This window comes from Lithobates pipiens, unplaced genomic scaffold, assembly GCF_037356315.1.
Source record: "Lithobates pipiens isolate NorthernLeopardFrog02 unplaced genomic scaffold, aLitPip1_a1.2 Scaffold_18, whole genome shotgun sequence".
NCBI classification, from domain to species: Eukaryota; Metazoa; Chordata; class Amphibia; order Anura; family Ranidae; genus Lithobates; species Lithobates pipiens.
The window spans coordinates 619,498,538-619,521,362 of NW_027507758.1; the positions used below are offsets into that span (position 1 = coordinate 619,498,538).

The 22,825-nt window shown below is 46.4% G+C and overlaps 1 protein-coding gene and 1 pseudogene across 2 annotated transcripts in view; both read right to left on the bottom strand.

Moving 5' to 3' along the window:
- The window catches only part of LOC143989523 (uncharacterized), an 89,935-nt gene extending 88,351 nt beyond the window's left edge, over window positions 1–1,584 (bottom strand). Inside the window, exon 1 of the mRNA XM_077489658.1 lies at window positions 1,520–1,584. The gene's annotated coding sequence lies outside the window, so the exon portion shown is untranslated. The remainder of the gene's footprint in view (window positions 1–1,519) is intronic.
- A 3,317-nt stretch (window positions 1,585–4,901) lies between these two features.
- On the bottom strand, window positions 4,902–17,426 carry LOC143989524 (uncharacterized; annotated as a pseudogene). The gene is made up of 8 exons (XR_013277042.1): window positions 15,688–17,426; window positions 15,429–15,563; window positions 15,219–15,342; window positions 15,005–15,102; window positions 14,708–14,917; window positions 14,417–14,552; window positions 6,221–6,940; window positions 4,902–5,996 (listed from the first exon to the last, which is right to left on the bottom strand). The product of XR_013277042.1 is annotated as an uncharacterized LOC143989524 (transcript).
- Between the last annotated feature and the right edge of the window lie 5,399 nt (window positions 17,427–22,825).

The window sequence follows — 22,825 nt, forward strand, 5'->3', positions numbered from 1 at the left end:
GGATGGGCACTGATAGGTGGCACAAATTGGCACTGATAGCTGGCATGGATGTGCATGGATGGGTGGCATGGATGGGCATGGATAGGCGGCACAGGTGGGCATGGGTAGTCGGCACAGGTGGGCATGGGTAGGCGGCACAGGTGGGCATGGATGGGCACTGATAGGTGGCATGGATGGGCACTGATAGGCGGCACGGATGGGAACTGATTGTATTATAATATACTGTACTAATGGATGCCAATCAGTGCCAAACAATAATGCATGCCAATCAGTGATGCCCATTGTGGGCACTGATTGGCATCCATTATGGGCACTGATTGGCATCCATTGTGGCACTGACTGGCATCCCTGGTGGTCTAGGGTGGCATACCTTATCCTGAGCATCCCTGGTGGTCTGGTGGCGTCCCTGGTGGATCCTCGTAGGGGCTGTGCTGATAATCGATCAGCACAGGCCCCCCCTGTCACAGGAGCAGCCGATCGGCTCTCCTCTACTCGCGTCTGACAGACGCGAGTGAGGAAAAGCCGATCACCGGCTCTTCCTATTTACACTGTGATCAGCCGTGATTGGACACAGCTGATCACGTGGTAAAGAGTCTCGGTCGGAGACTCTTTACCGGGATCGTAGTTGCCGGGTGTCAGACTGACACCCCGCAACAACGATCGCCGCGATGCGCGCCCCCGGGGCCGCGCAGCGGCTCATAATCCTGAGGACGTCATATGACGTCCGATCAGGATTATGAAACCACTTTGCCACCGTCAATTTGTAATAGGGCGGGCGGCAAGTGGTTAATATACCGAATCAGAATCGGACTGAGACTCAAAGAGCTCTCCACTGCTCTCATTGCTCAGGCTAAGACGCTGGTAGGCCTCCTCTACTGGTAAAAAAAAAATGTTGCCATACTGGTGACTGTGTTGCGATATGTGGCTGCACATCTGGGTGCTGAAGAGGTTGCACTGCTGGGTGCTAATGAGGGTGCACTGCTGGGTGTGGGCGTCCCCCCAAAATCGATACCAGACCCCTATCTTAGCAAAGGAAGTCAATGTCGCCACCTTTGGCGGCGAAATTGACACGTTGCTGGCCCCATTACCTGGTATGGACTTAAAGGGGCAGCCCTACGCCGAAAAAACGGCGTGGGGGTCCCCCCCCAGGTCCATATAAGACCCTTATCCGAGCAAGCAGCCCGGCCGGTCAGGAAAGGGGGTGGGGACAAGCGAGCGCCCCCCCCCTGAGCCGTACTAGGCTGCATGCCCTCAACATGGGGGGGGGGTGGGTGCTTTGGGAAAGGGGGGTACCCTGCGGCCCCCCCACCCCAAAGCACCTTTAGGTGGCAATCCTAGCTGTGAACACGCCTGAGCCCATCCTTAGTTCTGCCCCTGAAGGGGTTAATCTATGTTTCCACACTATATATGTGTGTATCATCATCTGCTGGAGATAAAAGACATCACAGTGACTATGGAGGAAGAGGACGGACATGACAGGGGGGTTACTGGGTGTAAATAGAAAATACAATCTTATTACCTCCTCTGCTGCCACTTCCAGCAATGTCTCCTCTCTAATTCCTCCCGACTCGCCTCTCACCTAGAACTTCCTGTCTGTACCTGACATCACTTCCTGTCAGTTTTGGTGAGATCACCGCCTTGTAGAGCTCAGAGGAACTGCAGCCCTGAGAAACATCTCATACTATGAACTTGTTGTTTTTCTCTAAGTGTCCTACATTTTGTAGGACAGTCCTGGGATTTCAGCTACTGTACCATCATGTCTGCATCTCCCAGGTTCCAGGAGACTGTGAAAAGTGCCAGTGAGGTGCCACATTACGATCTGAGGATGACGATGACACGCTCACTGACACGACTTGGGTGGTGGATAGAGCAGAGGAGGAAAGTGAGGGTGAGACACAACCTCAAGAAGGCGGGATGTCCTCCAGAAGCAGCCATCACGGAAGAGTAGAGAGCAGCCGTCCTATTCCATCAGATTGTGGAGCTGTTATCTTCCGGCCCACTTCACACGGCTCAACTGTCTGGGCCTTTTTTTTAGCACATGGGCAGCCAATCGCACTGTTGCAATTTGCAAACATTGCCTCAAGCAGAACGAGTGTGGCAAAAACACCAACCATTTGGGTGCCACATGGCTACCACAAGGCATTTAACCTCCCACCACTAAGCCCGTTGGCAAGAGCGCCTAAAAGCCACACAAAAGGGATGCAATTATTTTCCTCCTCACTCCTTACCTTTCAGGTTTGCCCCTATTATATCTCATTACCTCTCAGCAGCCTCCACTGACAGGGATGATGTCACCGGTCTTTGGAGCATATCTGCCAGCAGCACACCACCGGCTGTAGAGTATAGCAGGCATTTTCTCCGCTCCAGCTGCTGCAGTCAAAAAAAATAAAGTCACTGCTACCCACGTGCCCAGCATCTACTGTAAATCCCAGCTTGTCCAAGCTGCTGGCTTTACAACTCTTGCCTTCCCATCTGGTGAATTCTGCTTCTTTCTGCGCATTTGCAGAATGTGCTGTACCACAATAGCAGGTTACCAGTCACTATTTCTTTGCACGTAAGGCCATTCCAACTCTGTACCATCCCATGGAAGACAATGTTGTAGCATTGTTGGGCAAGGCGGTTAGCTGCAAAGTCCACCTTACTGCTGACACGTGCTCCAGCAAGCAAAGTCAGGGACGATAGATTTTGTTCACAGCACATTGGGTAACTCTGCTTGCAACTAGGAAGGGTACAGAACAGGGCTCAGTGCTGGAGCTTGTTTTGCCGCCAAGTCTCCATACAGCTGGTGGTGATGATATGAGATTTTTTTCAACTCCACCCCCTCCTCTGTTGAATTGTCCTATGAACCACCAGTACCCCCTAAGTGCCAGTTCACACAGGGGTGACACGACTTGCAGCGCGACTCACAGACGCGACCTGCACACAACTTCAGCAACAACTTCTTTATAGAAGTCAATGAAAATCGCCTGAAGTCGCCCCAAAAATAGTACAGGAACCTTTTTCTAAGCCGGAGCAACTTGAGTCGCTCCTATTAGCACTTAGCGTTCAAGGGGCTACTCAACGAGTCAGGCTCAAAGATGCCATGAAGTGCTTCAGCTGGTCTGTCTAGGGGACAGGAGCCACACTGGAGCAGAGATTATTTCAACTCTGCAGGGGTAAGCCTAGAGGTTGTTCACAACATAAAAGCTTGAGCCAGGAATGGTGATGTGCGATAATGGTACTAACCTCCTGTCTGCCCTTTGATAGGGAAAGTTGACACATGTGACATGCCTGGCACAGGTCCTCAATTTGGTGGTGCAGCATTTCTTGAACATGTATACATGGTTGCAAGATCTTCTGAAGCAAGCCAGAAGAGTCTGTAGCCATTTCAGGCAGTCATACACAGCCGGTGTTCGGTGGGAATTCTACCTGCCTGTAAACCGCCTGATTTGTGACATGCCCACCAGGTGGCACTCCAACTTTGGCAATGCTGCAACAGCTGCACATGCAGCAGAGGGATGTCAACAAGTACCTGTGTGAGTAAGGCACAAGGACAGGCTCAGGGCTGCTCTGCTTTTTTTTCCCCCACGCTAATGGCTGCTGATATAAGATGCATGCACTGTACTGTCATCATTTGAGAAGGCGACAAGGATGGTGTGCCGTGACAATGCATGCATCAGTGACACAATCAAACAGAAATTCCCAGCGCTGTCCTGGCTTATCTGATAAAAGGTCCAAAAGCTGGTGGATGAAATGTCCACAATTGTGGAAATGAAAATAGTTATGCACCTATATATGAAACAGGGCCTCTTATATACTCTGTTTGGATGGGAATAAGAGACAAAAAAAATCAATGAGAAATCTCTGTACTATCCATTGGAAACAGGCAGCCTGCTCTGGGGTCGGGGAACCCACACTGAAACAGAAAAGGGGAAGGGACCTTCCCCTCTTCTGTATCAGTGACACAAACCCTATTGTGTTCCTGCTGGAGCAGACTCTGCGTGGCATTATGGACAGGGCACTTGAGGCAGAGCAGGGGGAGAAAAGAAGAGGACTTCCTTTCCTCTCAAGGCCCACTTTATGGAGACACCATTGTTGGGATGCCACAGAACACTCAAGAGGAGAGGGAGGAGGAGGAGTATGGAGGTTTTGGAGGCATTGAAGCAGAGGAAAACATACACCATATTATCAAAGTATTGTGACGCCTACCTTTACATGAACTTTAATGGCATCCCAGTCTTCGCCGGGTTCAGTATTTAGTCGGCCCACCCCTTGCAGCTATAACAGCTTCAACTCTTCTGGGAAGGCTGTCCACAAAGTTTAGGATTGTGTCAATGGAATGTTTGACCATTCTTTCAGAATCACATTTGTGACGATAGGCATGGATGTTGGATGAGAATGCCTGGATCACAGCCTCTGCTCTAATTCATCTCAAAGGTGCTCTAACGGGTTGAGGTCAGGACCTCTATGCAGGCCAGTCAAGTTCCTCCACCCCAAACTCGATGATCCATGTCTTTATGGAACTTGCTTTGTGCCCTTTTTACTGCATGAGAGTGGTCTGCTGGCTTTGTTAGCTGCGGCATTATGTGTCATTGCTAAGTCTGTGATCTATAAACACCCCCAGATCCTTTTCTCAGGGGAGATCCTATTAATGTGTATTTTTGGTATAACTTTGCATTTCTCAATAGTGAACCTGATCTGCAATGTAACTGCCAACCCCCGTTTTGTCAAGATGTTCCTGTAATGATGCTACATCCTGTGCCAAAGTTATTTACCGGCATAATCTGGTATCATCAGCAAACATTGCAATTGAGCTCTTGATGCCAAACTTTATATCATTAAAAACAAATTGAATAGTATCGACCCCACAGACAGAACCCTGGGGCCCATCATTCAGGGCTCATTCATTACAACTCTCTGGAGTTTTTCATGTAACCAGTTTAATATCCACGTACATATAATTTCATCAGCAGAATGTATTTTATAGATTAAACAATTATGAGGTACAAAATGTGGATAAACTACTCCCACTGAACTTCTCCCTTCTAATTTCTCATTTCTTTACTCATAGAATGATAGCAGGTTAGTCTGCAAAGAACGGTCTTTCATAAATTCAAGCTGGCTGTCACTTATAATACCTTTATCACAGGATATAGTTCCTTACCATTCCCTCTAATACCTTACATTCTATTGATGTTAGGCTGACTGGTCTGTAGTTTCCTGGTATATAGTGTATCATGCTTTCCCCCCAGGGCAGTGCCCAGCTTCCCATGCCCTTTGATACCCACTTGCCTATTAGCCTTAAAAGTAGACTCAATTAATTTGAAAGAGTCTACTTCCATTGACTTCAATGAGGTTTGGATTACCATTCAGAATTTAGGAGTTGTTCAGAATACCTACTAGGAACTGAACCCAGGAATGTTCGACTCCTCCCTACGCTTTTCTGTGAGATCTTTGATGTCTAACAAGGCCTGATTTCTGTGAAAAACATTTCCCGCACTCAAGGCAAGAATACGGCTTCTCACCAGTGTGAGATCTCTGATGTCTAACAAGGCGTGGTTTCCGTGAATAAAATTTCCCGCAATCAGGACAAGAATACGGCTTCTCACCAGTGTGAGATCTCTGATGTCTAACAAGGTGTTGTTTCCGTGAATAACTATTCCAACACTCAGGGAAAGAATATGGCTTCTCCCCAGTGTGAGATCTCTGATGTATAACAAGGTGTGGTTTCTGTGTATAACATTTCCCGCACTCAGGGCAAGAATATGGTTTCTCCCTTGTGTGAGATCTCTGATGTCTAGCAAGGTCTGATTTCCATGTAAAACATTTCCCACATTCAGGGCAGGAATGTGACTTCTCCCCCGTGTGAGATCTCTGATGTCTAGCAAGGTCTGATTTCCATGTAAAACATTTCTCATATTCAGGGCAGGAATGTGACTTCTCCCCCGTGTGAGATCTCTGATGTCTAGCAAGGTCTGATTTCCATGTAAAAAATTTCTCACATTCAGGGCAGGAATGTGACTTCTCCCCCGCGTGTGATCTCCTACTTTTAACCAGGTCTAATTTCTTTGTAAGACATTCCCCATTTTCAGGGGCAGAATCTTGCCTCTCCCCGATGTGCGATATCTTATGTTTAACCAGGTCTAATGTCAAGAATACGGCTTTTCCCCCGTGTGAGATCTCTGATGTGTAGCAAGTTGTGATGTATCTGAAAAACATTTTCTGCACTCAGAGCAAGAATATGGCTTCTCTCCTGTGTGATGTACCTAGTGTCTAATAAATTGTGACATCCACATAAAACATTTCCCACATTCAGGGCAGGAATGTGGCTTTACCCCCGTGTGTAATCTCTGGTATCTAACAAGGCTTCCTTTTTGTGAAAAACATTTTCCACATTCAGAGCAGGAATACAGCTTCTCCCCCATGTGTAATCCCTGATGCTTAACAAGCACTGATTTCTCTGAAAAACATTTCCCGCATTCGGGGCAGGAATAAGGCTTCTCCCCTGTGTGACATCTCAGATGTCTAACCAGGTCTGATTTCTTTGTAAAACATTTGCTGCACTCAGGGCAGGAAACTGGCGTATTGTCCGTGTGAGCCCTGCAATGTATTACAAGCTCTGATTTAAGAAGGAAACATCTCCCGCACTCAGAACAGGAATGAAGCTTCTCCTCTGTGTGAGATCTTTGATTTACAGTAAGACTTAATTCAGAGCTAAAACTTTCCTCATGTTCAGGACAGGAAAATTTCTCCTCCCCCTGAAGTCCGTCACCATCCCTCACAGTATGAGTTTGCTCAGAGTTAGCGGTATTCAATAGTCTATCCACACTGTGAAGTCCACCATTAATAGCTGAGCTCATTGTCTTTTCTCCTGCACAATCTCTTGTGATGTCCTCATCTTCCATTTTACAACCTGGAGATAAAGGGAGATGATACTTTGAGGGTTCCCTGATGGCGGGTCCTGGAAAATATAAAAAAAAAAACATGATCATTATATATGAGAGGGTTCATTCACAAAAATCAAGAATCCACCTGGATCAGATAGACTTGAGTCAATGTTCTCTGTGGCTGTTCCAATCAGATGAGAGCCTTCCTCCCCCTTCAGTCAAAGGGCCTATGATCCTCCTCCCAGATCACATCTACATTTAAGCAGCCTTCAGGGCAGGAACCAATGGGGACTGAAAGGTGCATGCTCTTTACAGAACCACAAGCCTATGCACTTGTCATGTGACCTCTGATAATCAAGAGGCTCAAGTTCAGACTAGTAGACCAAGTGACCATAGGCCTAAGCTTCTAGTAACTCACAGCACTAGAGGGTCTGACTCTTCATTTTATAAACACACACAACCACCACCCACATCACTACCCCCAACCCCCTGATAGTCCTCTGTCCAATCAGTAAAATATCAGAAAATTTCAGGGATTATGCGATTATCCTTGATATCCTCCAACAGATGGCGTTGTCATGGTGTGGACAAATTTCTTGGCCCAGGTCAACATTTCGGCAACCGGCTTGCTCTTTGGTCTTTCAGTTAAAAGAAAGCAGATCAAGTAAACTCATCTTCCTCTCAAGAGGAGGTCTGGAGCTTGCTCTTTTATCCAAACAAACCACCGCCCCCCCCCCCGAATATGTGTGAATCTTCTACCGGGTGATGACTCCTTATTTACAACCTCTTATTATAAACACCCAGCTGTATATGCCTCTCTACTGATTTCTAAGATGACCTTGAGCAGTGACCAGATGATTTATTGATAACCAGACATTACCAAATCCAGAAATGTCTGAAAAAAAAACAACGGTTAGCCCTTGTACACACGGTCGGACATTCTGACAACCAAATCCGTTGGATTTTGTCCGACGGATTTTGTCTGAAACTGTTGCATACACACGGTCGGACCAAGTTGTCGGAAAATTCGATTGTACATAACGTGATGACGTTATTTCGTTACGCTGGGACTACATTCAGGCTAGTAGCCAATAGCTTTGGTCTAGGAATTTGATCTGAGCATGCGTGGCACTTTGTCCGTCGGAGTAGGCTACACATGATCGGAGTATGTCCGATCGGAGCAGTTTGTCGGAAAATATTTCCAGAAAGTTGGAAAATTTGGTCCGACGGATATTCCGACGGAAACAGTCCGATGCAGACCACACACAGTCGGAATATCCGACAAAACGGTCCGATAGGACACATTCCGACGGAATCTCCGACCGTGTGTACAAGGGCTTAGACTTACCGGTAAACAGTGTTTCTATGAACCTTCCAGGATGGCAACCCCTGAGAGATGAGAGGCTCCTCCCTACAGGAAACACAATCAGTTTACAGCTGCTTAAAAGGCCTCACCATTCTCCTTGTCCCTTCGTTGTAAATAAGTAAATCTCCCAACCGGTCCACAAGGGGTATATATTCACTTAGGTACTCACCACCTACTGTTTACATTATTTTCTCCCCCCTTAACTGGGCGGAAAGTAGGCCTGCCATCCTGGAAGGTTCGTAGAAACACTGTTACCGGTAAGTGTAATGCCCTGTATACACGATAGGACTTTCCGACAACAAAACCGTGGATTTTTTTGTGAAGGATGTTGGCTCAAACTTGTCTTGCATACACATGGTCACACAAATGTTGTCGGAAAGTCCAAACGTCAAGAACGCGTTGACGTACAAGATGTGCCGAGGAAAATTAAGTTCAATAGCCAGTGCAGCTCTTCTGCTTGATTCCGAGCATGCGTGGACTTTTGTGCGCCGGAATTGTGTACACACGCTCAGAATTTCCGCCAAGTTTTTTTGTCGGAAAATTTGAGAACCTGCTCTAAAACATTCCGACAACAAATGTTCTATGGAGCATACACACAACAAGCTCACATCCAACATTTTGTTGTCAGAAAATCCTATCGTGTGTACACAGCATAACTGTTGGTTTTCTCCTCTCACCTTCCAGGACGGCAACAACTGAGAGGATAATCAAGTAATCACAGGAACCACTGACTGTAGCCCTTTTCGACTGAAGGCTAGGTCTTGCTGCAACATCACCTCCACTCAGTAGTGCTTCAGGAAGGTGTCTTGGCTGGACCAGGTGGCTGCGCTGGGAATTTGCTCACAGGAGGCGCCTACTTTTTTGGTCTAGAAGGTTGCCAGTGCTCTGGTTGAGTGTGCTTTCAACTTTGCTGGTTCGGAGATACCTGAGCAATCGTACCCTATAGTGATGGCTTGCCTGATCCACCTTGAGACTGAAGCTTTAGATGCTTGAAGTCCCTTCCTTGGTCCAGAATAGAGAATCAAAAGATGATTAGATCTCCTAAACACTTTTGCCCTCTGTAAATAAGTGAGGAGGCATCTCCTAACATCTAAACAAAGACATTTATTTTCCCGTTCATTTTTAGGGTTATCACAAAAAGATAGTAGGGTCATATCCTGAGTTCTATGAAAAAATTATGACACATTGGGCTGATAGAAAGAATCTGGTCTGAGGGTGATTCTATCTGGTAGGATCAACAAAAGGATTCTTTAATGGATAGATCCTGTAAGTTCCCCGCCCTTCTATCTGTGGTAATCACTATCAGGAAGGCTAACTTTAAGGTCAAGAACTTAAAGAGAACCTCTTCTATAGGTATAAAAGGGTGTCTAGATAAGGCCTCTAGTACCCTAGTCAGGTCCCAAGGTGGGATTCTATGTTTCGTGACAGGGGTAGCCCTATCTCTAACGTAGCATCAAGAAAAACAGAGAGTGTTGCCACTTATACTCAAAGAGTGTTGACTACACCCTTCTCTACCCCATCCTGAAGAAATTTTAGGATTACAGGAACAGAGGTGGAAACAACTTGCTTTTATTTACACCAAGTACAAAAGGTTTTCCATACCTTAGAGCAGTGATAACGAACCTTGGCACTCCAGATGTTTTGGAACTACATTTCCCATGATGCTCATGCACTCTGCAGTGATGATTGCCCACTGTGGTAGCGTGATACCCTACCAGTGTATGGGTCCAGGATTCTCAACCAGGCAGGTTGAGGGGCTCCAGTGTATTTGCTTGTTTGGGAGGAAACTGGCTTTTCAGTTTCCTCATTATTTAGTAAAGTCTACTTTGGGACCTGGAGCCCTGGGATTTCTTAGCCCTTGTACACACGGTCGGACATTCTGACAACCAAATCCGTTGGATTTTGTCCGATGGATTTTGTCCGAAACTGTTGCATACACACAGCGTGATGACGTTATTTCGTTACAACGGGACTACGTTCAGGCTAGTAGCCAATAGCTTTGGTCTAGGAATTTGATCTCAGCATGCGTGGCACTTTGTCCGTCGGAGTAGGCTACACATGATCAGAGTATGTCCGATCGGAGCATTTTGTCGGAAAATTTTACCGGCAAGTTGGAAAAGTTGGTCCGTCGGATAGTCAGACGGAAACAGTCCGATGGAGATCACACACAGTCAGAATATCTGACAAAACGGTCCGATAGGACACATTCTGTCGGAATCTCCGACCGTGTGTACAAGGGCTTAGAGATCCGGGTGGGATGAAATCCCTAGTCCTGGGTCCGGGTTTTAAGACTCACCGGCACACTGATTGTTCAGGTGTGTGTGGGCCTGATAGTAGAGTCAGGACCATAAATAGTGAGGGTCCCTCATGCTATCTATGTAAAAATATGTAATAAAACTGGGTAATTGCTGCTAATCTGAAGTGTATAACGTGCACTCATGTGAATAAATAATACAATAAAATAGAAAAGCGCAACTACATAAAACTATATGGTATGGTCTAATTAAATGGTCAAATGGATCACTAATTAGTGCAATAGTCAAATATGTGCAAACTGATACTGTGCCTAAAAGCTGTGCAAAAAAACAACAAATTGTGCAAAGATGCAAATATCCTGTAAGAAATACCAGTGTTGTGCCAAACGTAATTATCCTGCACAACAGGATAATTACTATTTATTTTAACATTGTAAGTGCCCATTTGGCCACTCTTAATATCGTTATCTGTGAACACCGCGATTGTACTTATTTATTTGAGCCATAAGACGTGAAGGAACATATACTACTCTCAGGGATCGGTGGTGATTACCTAACCTATTGATTGAAATAAGCTGATTTTGTTCTGAATAGAAGTAAGAGCATGGGGAGAATTAAGTGACACGCATAAAGAGCACTTATTGGAGAATGTCACTGAGGATTCCAATTTAAGCATTGCTGCACTTTCTCCTGGCTCTACCAGATACATTGTATGGACTGTTGTTATAATGCTATATAAGATCACAGGATTAATTAGGGACACGGGTCGACTGTTTTATTATACAGCATTGTGGATTACATTTTATTTCACAGGATAATAGCACGAATTTGCTGTTTATGATTATTGCGTTTTTTGCACAGAATTTATCGCAGCATTATCACAGGATTGTTGCATTATTGTGCAATCTGTCTCCCCCTTTTTTTGCACAGCTTCTTTGCACATTATTTGTTGCACAGCATAATTGTTGCACATTTTTGCCTTTTTGCACAGTATTTTGAACTGCAATTTATTTTATAGGATTATATCAGTGGTTTGTTGTGCAGGATAATTACGTTTGGCACAACACTGGTATTTCTCACAGGATATTTGCATCTTTGCACAATTTGTTGTTTTTTGCACAGCTTTTCTGCACAGTATTAGTTTGCACATATTTGTCTATTGAACTAATTAGTGATCGATTTAACCATTTAATTAGACCATACCATATAGTTTTATGTAGTTGCGCTTATCTATTTTATTGTATTATAGAGTCAGGACCATGGTTCTGTGCTCCACCCTCCCGTGGACCAGGCTTGCAAAGGAGAAGTCAAAGAGTGCAGGGGTGCACTGGAGAAGCCAGAGAGTGCAGGTCTGCACTGTGAAAGCTAGAGACTCAAGCCTGAGGTCGCTGACAGGGGTCAAGAGGGCTCCGTGTGGGAGCCTGAGCAGTGGTGCTGCTGCTGAAGAGAGCCAGGCGGCTCGGTATTTTTGTTTGCAATTTTGCATGTGTGAGCCAGGGGGCTGAACATACTGTCATTTAATGCTGATGGTGAAAACCCCCTGCAAGGATCTGGTATAGATCTTAAGAGGGAACGCCATGTAAAAAACAAAAAAAATCCATAACAGACCCTTAATCGAGCATGGTAGCCTAGCAGACAAGGAAAGAAGGACCCTTCTCCTGAACTATAAAAAACCACATGCCCTCCACATGGGGGTTACCCTGGAAAAGCATCTTGTTTCCATGTGGATGAGAACAAAGGACACAAGCTTTTCAGAATTTGGAAGCCAACTTTAAAATAAGGGGACCCTGGATAACCATCTTCGTACATGAATGAGTAAGTGGTACATAGTACTCCTATTCATTCACTCCCAATGACTGCTTACCATGAATGACAGCTCCCTAGCTGAATCTAGGTAAATGAGCGGGGCATCACACTGACATATTTGACCAGCTATGGACATGACCATTTTACGTCAATGATGTCATTTAGGATTCCCTGCGGCATCAGTGACTTGGCCAATGACGTCACCTGAGAGATCCTTCCTCTTTGTTTCCATTAAGCTGTGGGGCCCAGGAACTGTCATTTTCAGAAAGTGAGTGACATGGTTGGATGTGTTCTTTCTTTCATTCATTATGACTGACGTGGATCTGTATCACTGGCTGACAAGACTGAATGATTTTTAGTTTTTAAAGGGGGCTTTCAGGTTCCAACAAGCTCCCCATCTGCAGGCCCCCCACAACCAACGAGCCAGGGTTGTGGGGAAGAGGCCTATGTTCTATTCAACATGGGGACAAGGTGCTTTGCCAGAGGACTTGTATGATACAGGGGGAGGCCCATGATTAACCCCCCCCCCCCCCCCCCCCTCTCCAGACTAGCCAAGTTGCATACTCATATAAGGATCAGATAAGGATCTAATATGGATACTAGGAGGACTCCATTTCTTTTTTCTGGAATTTTGAATAGGGTACCCTCTTGAAACCCAATCCAGACCCAATGGCTTAGTAGACACTGGGGCCCCCCACACCAGTTCAATTTTGGGTTCCCCTTAAAATTTATACCAGACCCTAAGAGCCAAGCAGTAAGGACTCAGTGTCCCCAATACTTTTCATCCCAGCAAGACTGTTAAAGAAGAATTCCAGGCATGGTATATTATACATAGTTACATTACTCCAGCTTGGTCCAATCTAACTATGTCAAAATATACCATACCTGGAATCCTTCTTTATATAGAGTTTTATATTAACATTTAGGTACCACTAGGCTAAAAAGAAGAGGGACCAACCTCCGAAAAGCACAAACTGTTATCATATCTGTGCTACAAATTATGTGTAGGGTGGGCAGAGCAGGTGCTAGATTATTTTGTGCCCTAGGCAAGACCAGCTACTTGCACCCCCCCCCCCCCCCCACAGAATAAAATATAAATGACCTATTATTATCATAAATGGAGGAGGGCAACCTGTTAGTCTGTTTTTTTTTTTTTTATAATGGCACTTTTTTTTATAATGGTACTTTTTTTTTCATTGTGTGCCCTTATAAAAAAAAATATTCACATAACATCAGAGAGAGGGGGTGAGAGAGAGAGGGAGGATGAAAGAGAGAGGGGGGTGAGAGAGAGAGGGAGGGAGAGGAGGGGTTAAAAAAGAGGGGAGAGATGAGAGAGATCCCTAGTCCTGTCTGCAGTCCCTCCTCTACCCCCTGTTCCAGTCTCTGTCTATGGGTAGGTGTGTATGATGCCCAGTACCTTCCATACCAGTAGTAGGATGTTCACGATGGCCAGCAACAGGCAGGACCTGATCTCTGTCTTGATCCGGTGATTCTCTGCTCCTTCCAGTGCATCCCTGGCTGTCTGCGGCTCCCTCCCATCCTCTGGGCCCCCAGTCAGCCTGTCCTTCAGGCCATGTCAGTGTTGACTTGGAGCGGATAGGAGGTTGGAGAAGGAATACAGGCTCTGGGAGGCGCCTCTGTGCCAGGGATGCTGCGCCTGCCTCTTCGGGGGGTCTGGAAGGCAGTGTATCTCATCTCCCACCAGGTTTCTCAGGCCTAGCTGTCCTCGCTGTTTGCCTTCCTCGCGGCCACCTCACCAGGGCCTCTTGCTTGCCGTGTGAAGATAGACGTCCACACCCCAAGGACATCGCTGTTTGCTGCCCCTCTCCTGCTGCCACCGAACAACATGGGACTCAAAGGGTAGCTGCTCTGCCCATAGCTGCCCCCTCCCCATGATACGCCACTGAGTGTTAGGAAGCCGGTGGAGAGTAGGGAAACCAGCGGCTGTGGCTCACCCTAGGCGGCTGCCTAGTTCGCCTAGAGATAGTGCAGGCCCTGAGAATGTGTATCAGTGACTATTATCAACCTATTATTGACTCATATCACTTATCTCCCTCCCTACTCTGGACCAATCAGTGTGCAGTAACAGAGCAGAGATAACAGAAGAATAAATTATTGCTCACCTGTGCTGATCCCTGTAGGAGTGTCCTCCTCTTTAAATGACTTTGTCATTCCAGCCTCCTCTGTATATTGCTGATCATCCCTCACATACGTCTCTTCTACTTCACCCTCAACTTTCATGTTCATCAGATCTTCACCCTAAACCAACAGAATGGCAGAAAATAACATCTGTAAAATAGAAGTATTTATGATGGGAGATCACATAGAAAATATAATCTTGTTGAGTCCACACGTCGTCTCCACATGTCAGAGTGTTCAATCACTTTATGTTCCAGACCCTCAACTCCACCCACCTGATGATGGTGAGGGATGGTGTGACCTTCCTGTGTGGAATCCCGGGAATACAGAGGACGGGGACATCTCTCTGGTGGGTTTCTGTAGCTGGATGTCTCCACCGTGGTGTCCTGGTACAGATCTTTGTGTTCTTTTATAGACTCCTCCATCACCCCATCATCATTGGTCTCCTCTTTAACATTAACTTTAGAATCTCTCAGGTCTCCACTCTGAATTTTAAAAAAATGACATCAATAGTACCAATGCAGATAATGTACAGATCCTAATGATTCTATCAGTGATTGCTCCTCATCTACCTGATGATGGTGGGGGATGGTGTGATCTTCCTGTGTGGAATCCCGGGAATACAGAGGACGGGGACATCTCTCTGGTGGGTTCCCATTACTGGATCCATCTGTAGGAAACACACACACTGACTGAATACATTGTTTCTATGTGTTTATCAGATGATGGAGGATCTAGGTGGAGCCTCCGTACTGCTCTCTCCTTTACAATAAAGTCTCCTCTTACCCGGTGATGTGAGGGGCGGCTGATTGTCCATCATGACATCCTTGTAGAGATCCTTGTGTCCTTCTAAATACTCCCACTCCTCCATGGAGAAATAGACAGTGACATCCTGACACCTTATAGGAACCTGACACACACAATGATACAGTCACCATCCAGACACATCCCTTGTCTGTTACTGGATAATGTCCCAGAATTCCCAGCACCGCTCACCTCTCCTGTCAGCAGCTCCATCATCTTCTGGGTGACTTCTAGAAATTTTTGTTTGATGTTTATCTCAGGTGTCAGGGAGTGAGGTGGAAGCCCTGTGATGGTCATATGATCTCCAGACTTCATAAGAGGAAAACTCTGTATGCCAGAAAAACTAATATTATGTCACATTCCCAGAATCCTCCTCACCTCTCCGGCCAGGTCTGTGTTTTATTAATAGAGATAAGAGTGATGTCATGTGACCTCCCAGAATCCTCCTCACCTCTCCGGTCAGCAGGTAGATGATCTCCAGGGTGAGGTTTAGTATCTTCTCAGTCATTTGACTCCGGTCCTCCTTCATCCTCATTGTTGTGAACATGTGACCTTTGTAGGTTTATCTGTAGATGAAGAATTGAGTGTACTGTATTGGTTGCACAATATTAGGATGAGAAAATAAGGGGTTAATGTCCTCGGTGAGAATTCGTACATGTGTACGGAGCTGCTTTTCTCTAGTGTTTGTATTTGTAAATAACTGTTGCTTGGTAAATATTACAGAGATAATCGGTTATAGACAGGTACTTTCTGTCCCTGCTAGAGGAATCAGAAACCCCAGATTGGAGGACACTGATATTTTTTAAAAGGGAATTTTCTGCAAGAAGAAACAGAATGTTTAGCAAAAAAGAAAAAACGCACAAGTGTTCCCGTCTTCTAATACTTTATATATTGCAGGTCGGTGTGTATCTAAAGTCTGGTGACAGAAGTGTCTCTGTCCTATTGTTATTATCTCACATGCACAGTGCCAGATAGCTAGGCCTGTGCTACTGTATGTGTGTAGTGGTCACCTTGCAGTTTATTATTAGGTGGACCTCTTTATTAAATCAGAGTTTATATAAAGCTTCTGCTATCTTAGTTTACTTCTGTCTTTTCCTTCCCTTAACTGCTTGAGGACCAGCCGCCGCAGTTTTATGCCCTGTACACACGGTTGGACTTTCCGACAGAAAATGTGCGATTGGATCGGGTTGACGGAAAAAATCCGACCGTGTGTGGGCTCCATCAGACTTTTTCCATCGGAATTTCCGACACACAAAGTTTGAGAGCAGGATCTAAGATTTTCCGACAACAAAATCCGATCGTTTAAATTCTGATGGTGTGTAGACAATTCCGATGGACAAAGTGCCATGCATGCTCAGAATAAATTACGAGACGAAAGCCATTGGATACTGGCCCATTTATAGTCGTACGTGTTGTACGTCACCGCATTCGGAACGATCGGATTTTCCAACAACTTTGTGCGACCGTGTGTATGCAAGACAAGTTTGGGCCAAAATCCGCCGATCAGCTCTCCCTGTCAGCGCGAACCGAAGGAATGCCGTCTACCGGCACTTCCTGGTTCTCACGGTGATCAGCTGTGATTGGTCACAGCTGATCACATGTCAGAGGCTTCTTATCACGATCAGAGATGCGACGTGTCTGCGCGAGAGCTAAGGTTGCCACCTCATCCCTTTAAAACCGAACACATATTAATTGCACAGTTTCTGTGGCTGATTAAGGTGATAATTAAACTCACTTGGTGCCTTATCTGCATGAAATTAGCCCAGAACCTGTGTAATTCATATGTGTTCGGGTTTAAAGGGATGAGGTGGCAACTCTAGCGAGAGCATGTTATCCTGCTGGACGTCATATGACGCCCAGTGAGGATAACCCAGAAATGTTACACATTCGGCTCCCACTGATATTAATAGGGTTTTGGTTCGGCGTCTGAACATCTTCGAAGTTCATGGAACAACACTTGGACCGAAGTTCATCTCATCCCTATTGAGAAAGTGACACATCTCCAAAATGAAGGAAATGTTCCCACACTATATATGTGTGTATCATCATCTGCTGGAGATAAAAGACGTCACAGTGACTATGGAGGAAGAGGACGGACATGACGGGGGGTTACTGGGTGAAGATAGAAAATAATGGGATTTTTATATACAGCTTACCTGTAAAATCCTTTTCTTGAGAGTACATCACGGGACACAGGAGCTTCATTACATAGTGGGTTATATAGGCACCTCTGGTGATTGGACACTGGTTGACCCCAATTAAGGAGAATTCCTCCCCCATATAACCCCTCCCATATGGGAGGCACCTCATTTTTTTTAGCAAAGCAATAAGAAACCACGTAAAACCCAAGAGGGGCGGGAGCCCTGTGTCCCGTGATGTACTCTCAAGAAAAGGATTTTACAGGTAAGCTGTATATAAAAATCCAATTTTCTTGATCATACATCACGGGACACAGGAGCTTCATTACATAGTGGGATGACCCATAGCAATGCTCAGATTGAGGGGAGGGAGACACAGATTATAATTATAGACTGTCAGGGACTGGAGGACCTAAACTGCAGTCTGCAGTACACTGCACCCGAAGGCGATATCCTCTTGCCCTCTGACATCCACCTGATAGAATCTGGTGAATGTGTGGACTGATGACCAAGTTGCAGCCTTACAGATCTGAGCCAGGGAGGCCTGGTGATGCACTGCCCAAAAAGCACTTACAGCCCAAGTAGAGTGCGCTTTCACTGGAAAAGGAGGGATTTTCCCTTTAACACTATAGGCCTGAGAAATAATCTGTCTAATCCACCTTGAGAGAGTGGATTTTGACGCCGCCTGGCCCTTCCTAGGGCCTTCCGGCAAAATAAACAAGCAATCAGTTTTCCTTATCCGAGCAGTTGCTTGAAGATGTGATTACTGATTGCCCTAACCACATCCAAAGTGTGCAAAGATTCTTCTTCTGCGGACTGTGGGTCTGGAAAAAAGGATGGTAGGATTACGTCTTGATTCAAATGGAATCCCGAAACCACCTTAGGTAGAAAGGACCTGTTGGGGCGCATGACCACCTGGTCCTTGTGAATAATTAGATATGGCTCCTTGCTGGAGAGAGCTGCTAGCTCTGATACTCTTCTAGCCGTGGATATGGCTACTAAGAAAACCAATTTTTTTAGTCAGGAGAACTAATGAAGCCAGATGCAAAGGTTCAAATGGTTGCCCCTGCAAAGCCGAGAGAACCAAATTCAGATCCCATGGGCATACCGGAGGTTTGAGTGGCGGTCTAATCCGCATGGCCCCCTGGATAAAAGCCTGCACCAGGGAATGCGATGCAAGTGGCTTCTGAAAAAACACTGACAGGGCCGAAATCTGCACCTTGATAGTGCTTATGGCCAAATTCATTTCTAGGCCTGACTGGAGAAAGGCCAAGATCCTGCTAATGACATACTTTCTAGGATGCCATTTCCTGAGTTCACACCAGGAAACATATGCCCTCCAGTTTTTGTAATAAATAAGCCTGGAGGCCGGCTTTCTGGCATTGACCAGAGTAGAAAGGACTGGCCCCGAAAGGCCACGGTCTCTCAGAATGTGGGTCTCAGCAGCCAAACCGTCAAATTCTGACTGTGTAAAGCAGGATGGTAAATTGGACCCTGTGAGAGCAGATCTGGCCGGAGAGGGAGAATCCATGGCCTGCCCACTGCCAACTTCATGATCTCTGCGTACCACGGTCGCCGGGGCCACTAAAAGGACCGATTTTGTCTCCCTCTTGACTCCCAGGAACCGAGACAGAAGCAAATCAGACCCGAGCAAGTGCATCTCTTGTCCTTGACACAAAATTGTCCAGTTTGTCCAGTTTCCTGTTGAACCTGGATGCAAACAGATCTACGTCTGGAGTACCCCACCTGTGACATATGTTCTGAAACATGTCGGGGTGCAGAGCCCATTCTCCTGGGCACAACTGCTGGCGGCTCAGAAAGTCCACCTGCCAATTTTCCACTCCTGGAATGAAGACTGCAGAAAGACACGGAACATGCTTTTCTGCCCAGACAAGTATGCGATTCAACTCTTGTTGCGCAACCAGACTCCTGGTACCGCCCTGGTGATTGATATAGGCCACTGCTGTGGCATTGTCGGACTGAGCCCGAACAGGGAGACCTCGTAGTCTGTAAGACCACTTTATGAGAGCCATATAAACTGCCCGGATCTCTAAGATATTTATGGGCAATAGCCTCTCGATCGCAGACCATTTCCCCTGCGAGCACGTCTCCTCCAACACTGCTCCCCAGCCTGTCAGGCTGGCATCTGTCGTGATAATCTTCCATGGAAGAGGAAGAAAAGTTTTGCCCTTCAGCAAATTCTTGGTTTGTAACCACCAGACGAGACTCTTGCGTGTCCCTGGGGATAGACGCATAGAAAGATCCAAGGATTGGGGCTTCCTGTTCCAAGCCGCAAGGATGCATCTTTGCAGAGGCCTTGAGTGGAACTGGGCAAATGGGACGGCCTCGAAGGAGGCGACCATTTTTCCTAACAGCCTCATGCACAATCGAATGGGGGATGATCTCATGCCCAGAATTAGGCGCACCAGATCCCCAATGGCCAAGGCTTTTGGCCTTGGAAGAAACACCTTGCCCTGAGCGGTGTCGATGATCATACCCAGGTATTCCAACCTGGTGGCAGGCTGTAGGGACGACTTTTCTAGGTTTAAAATCCAACCTAGGCGTTCCAGGTGTTCTAGCGTTCTGATAACGCTGTGGTTCAGGAACGCTAATGTTTTCTCCATGAGAAGCAAATCGTCTAGATAAGCCATGACGGCTATACCCTGAGCTCTTAGGTTTGCCAAGAGAGGGTCCAGAATCTTTGTGAAGACTCGAGGGGCCGAAGCAAGCCCGAACGGCAAGGCCACAAATTGAAAATGGCGCCGCTCTACCGCGAACCTTAGATACCTTTGGTGTGTGGGAAAATTGCCACATGGAGATATGCATCTTTGATATCTATTGATGCCATAAATTCTCCCCCTTGCAGGGAGGAGACCACAGTGCGGATTGACTGCATTCGGAAGAACCGGATGCGTAAAAAACGGTTCAGATCCTTCAGATCTAGGATAGGTCTGACACTTCCATTTGGCTTCGGAACGGTGAAGAGATTCGAGTAAAACCCTGAACCCTATTCCTTTGGGTCCACTTCTACTATCACCCCCTGGGATAGTAAGTGATCTAAGGCCAGAAATAGCGGTTTTTGCTTTACTGGATCCCTGGGGATCCTTGACCTTAGGAAACGAGAAGGTAGAATCTCCTGAAACTCTAGCCTGTAGCCCAGAGATACCGAAGAGATCACCCACTTGTCCCGGATCTCTTCCCGCCAGGCTCCTGTAAAACTGCAGGAGCCTTCCCCCCAATCGGTCGAGCGGGGGGCCCCTTCACAAGGAAGCTTTTGGGCTCTGCTTGGCAGGTTTTTGCCCCCAAGTCTTTTTCTGACCCTGGGCTCGGCCTTGAGCCTTTCCTGTAGAGGAGGGTTGAGAAGGCCGTTGCCACTGCTTAGAGCTTGATGCTCCGGGAGAGAGAGCACGCCTAAATGAAGGACACTTGCTCCTTTTGGCTGGAAGGAGAGTAGATTTACCTCCTGAAATTCTTTGGACGAATTTGTCTAATTCTTCTCCAAACAAACGTTCCCCTTTAAACGGGAACCCAATCAAATGCTTCTTGCATGATAGCTCAGCTGCCCAATTCTTTAGCCATAGGGCCCTTCGCATGTGTACCAACATGAGAGACAAACGTGATGCTTGTTGGACAGAATCCAAAATCGTATCAATCATGAAACACAGAATATGACACTGGCGAAAAAACTGAGGTGCCTCCCATATGGGAGGGGTTATATAGGGGAGGAATTCTCTTTAATTGGGGTCAACCAGTGTCCAATCACCAGAGGTGTCTATATAACCCACTATGTAATGAAGCTCATTTGTCCCGTGATGTATGATCAAGAAAAGATCTTATTACCTCCTCTACTACCACTTCTACCAATGTCTTCTCTCTTCTTCCTTCCGACTCATCTCTCACCTGGAACTTCCTATTTATACCTGACATCACTTCCTGTCAGTTTTCCACAGACACTGCCGATGTAACGACATATTCGGCGACCCATCTCAGTTTGCTACGGAAGTGACGTTCTGTTGCCGCCATATTTCTACACCCCACACTCGTCCATAGTAAGGATACACTAAGAAGGGAGAAAGCAGACATCTTGTTACACCCACCGGAGTTTTGCATTTTACATGTATTTATAACAGTTCAGTGAGTTTATGTAGTGAAATACAGGACTTAGAACTCCGTCTGACTACTTAGATCTTGAATTTTAAAAGCAGCGGCATCCCTGCTCATCTCACAGGTTTACCAATCTCACAGAAGTTTGTTGCTTTTAAAATTCAACATCTAACCAGTCACACGAAGTTCTAAGTCCTGTATATCACGATATAAACTCACTTTACTGTTCTAAATACTTGTAAAATGCAAAACGCCTTTGGGTTTAACAACATGTCCACTTTCCCCCGTCTTAGTGTATCCTTACTGTGGATGAGTGTGGGGTGTAGCAAGATGGCAGTGACGGAACGTCCCTTCTGTAGCAAAGTGCGATGGGTCGCTGAATATGTCGTTACACCTGTGTTCCATCAGATTCGGCGACCCGTCAGATTTTTGTAGCGTTGCAGCCATCTTGGTACACTCCGCACTCGTCCGCAGTAAGCCTACAGTCAAAAGTCGCCAAGCGGACATTTTTTTTTTTACACCCACTGGAGTCCGGCATTTCACACTTATTTTTACCAGTGAACTCAGCTTATATAGTCAAATACAGTGTAGCGGCCATAACCCTTGGTAGGGCGGCCTTAAATTTGGGCTTACCGGTTACCTCTGCTTGGCTGGTTCTTCCACGTTTAGGGGTTCCCAGGGTTAGTACCCAACAACTTTGGACACTGACACCATAAAAGTCCTTTAGAAAAGGTTTGCAGGGGTAACATCCAACAACACAGTCTCGTATGGGAACAGAGGTCAAGTGTGAAGAAACTCAGGCACCTTGAACTGCTAATATCAGAAAGTCTCTAATACCACCCAGAGAGTAGCCACTCGCAGCTGGGCACTTCAAGGCTGAACAAATCTCTAGCCAGAGATTATGGCAGTCAGCACTTTGATCCAGAACTTGTGAAATCTTTGACCTTGAGTAACTGGTAACAGAAGTGAACAGGAACCCTTTTCCTCAGTACCTAGAACGGTCTCTGTCTCCTTGGCGGTACTGGAAAAAGCGTGAATTCATCAGTGTCCTTCACAACTCAGCAACCAGGCACTTCTCAGGATGCCAGCTTGTTGGCTCTCCTCCGAAGAGTCCTCCTCCGGTCACTTACACGAGCTGCAGTGCCCCTCCAAGCCGAGAGCATACCCGGACGCCTTGAATCCTCCCTCAGTTCCTGCGCCTCGGACCAGCCGGTTCCGAGACTCAGGAACAGACGGATCCCTACCCCAGACCAGGCAGGTCCATTGGGGTTAGCCAACCGCAGCATGTTGCGGAGCGATGCACGCTCCTATGACCGGGACCCCTCACGGGGCTACACCGGTCCAGAA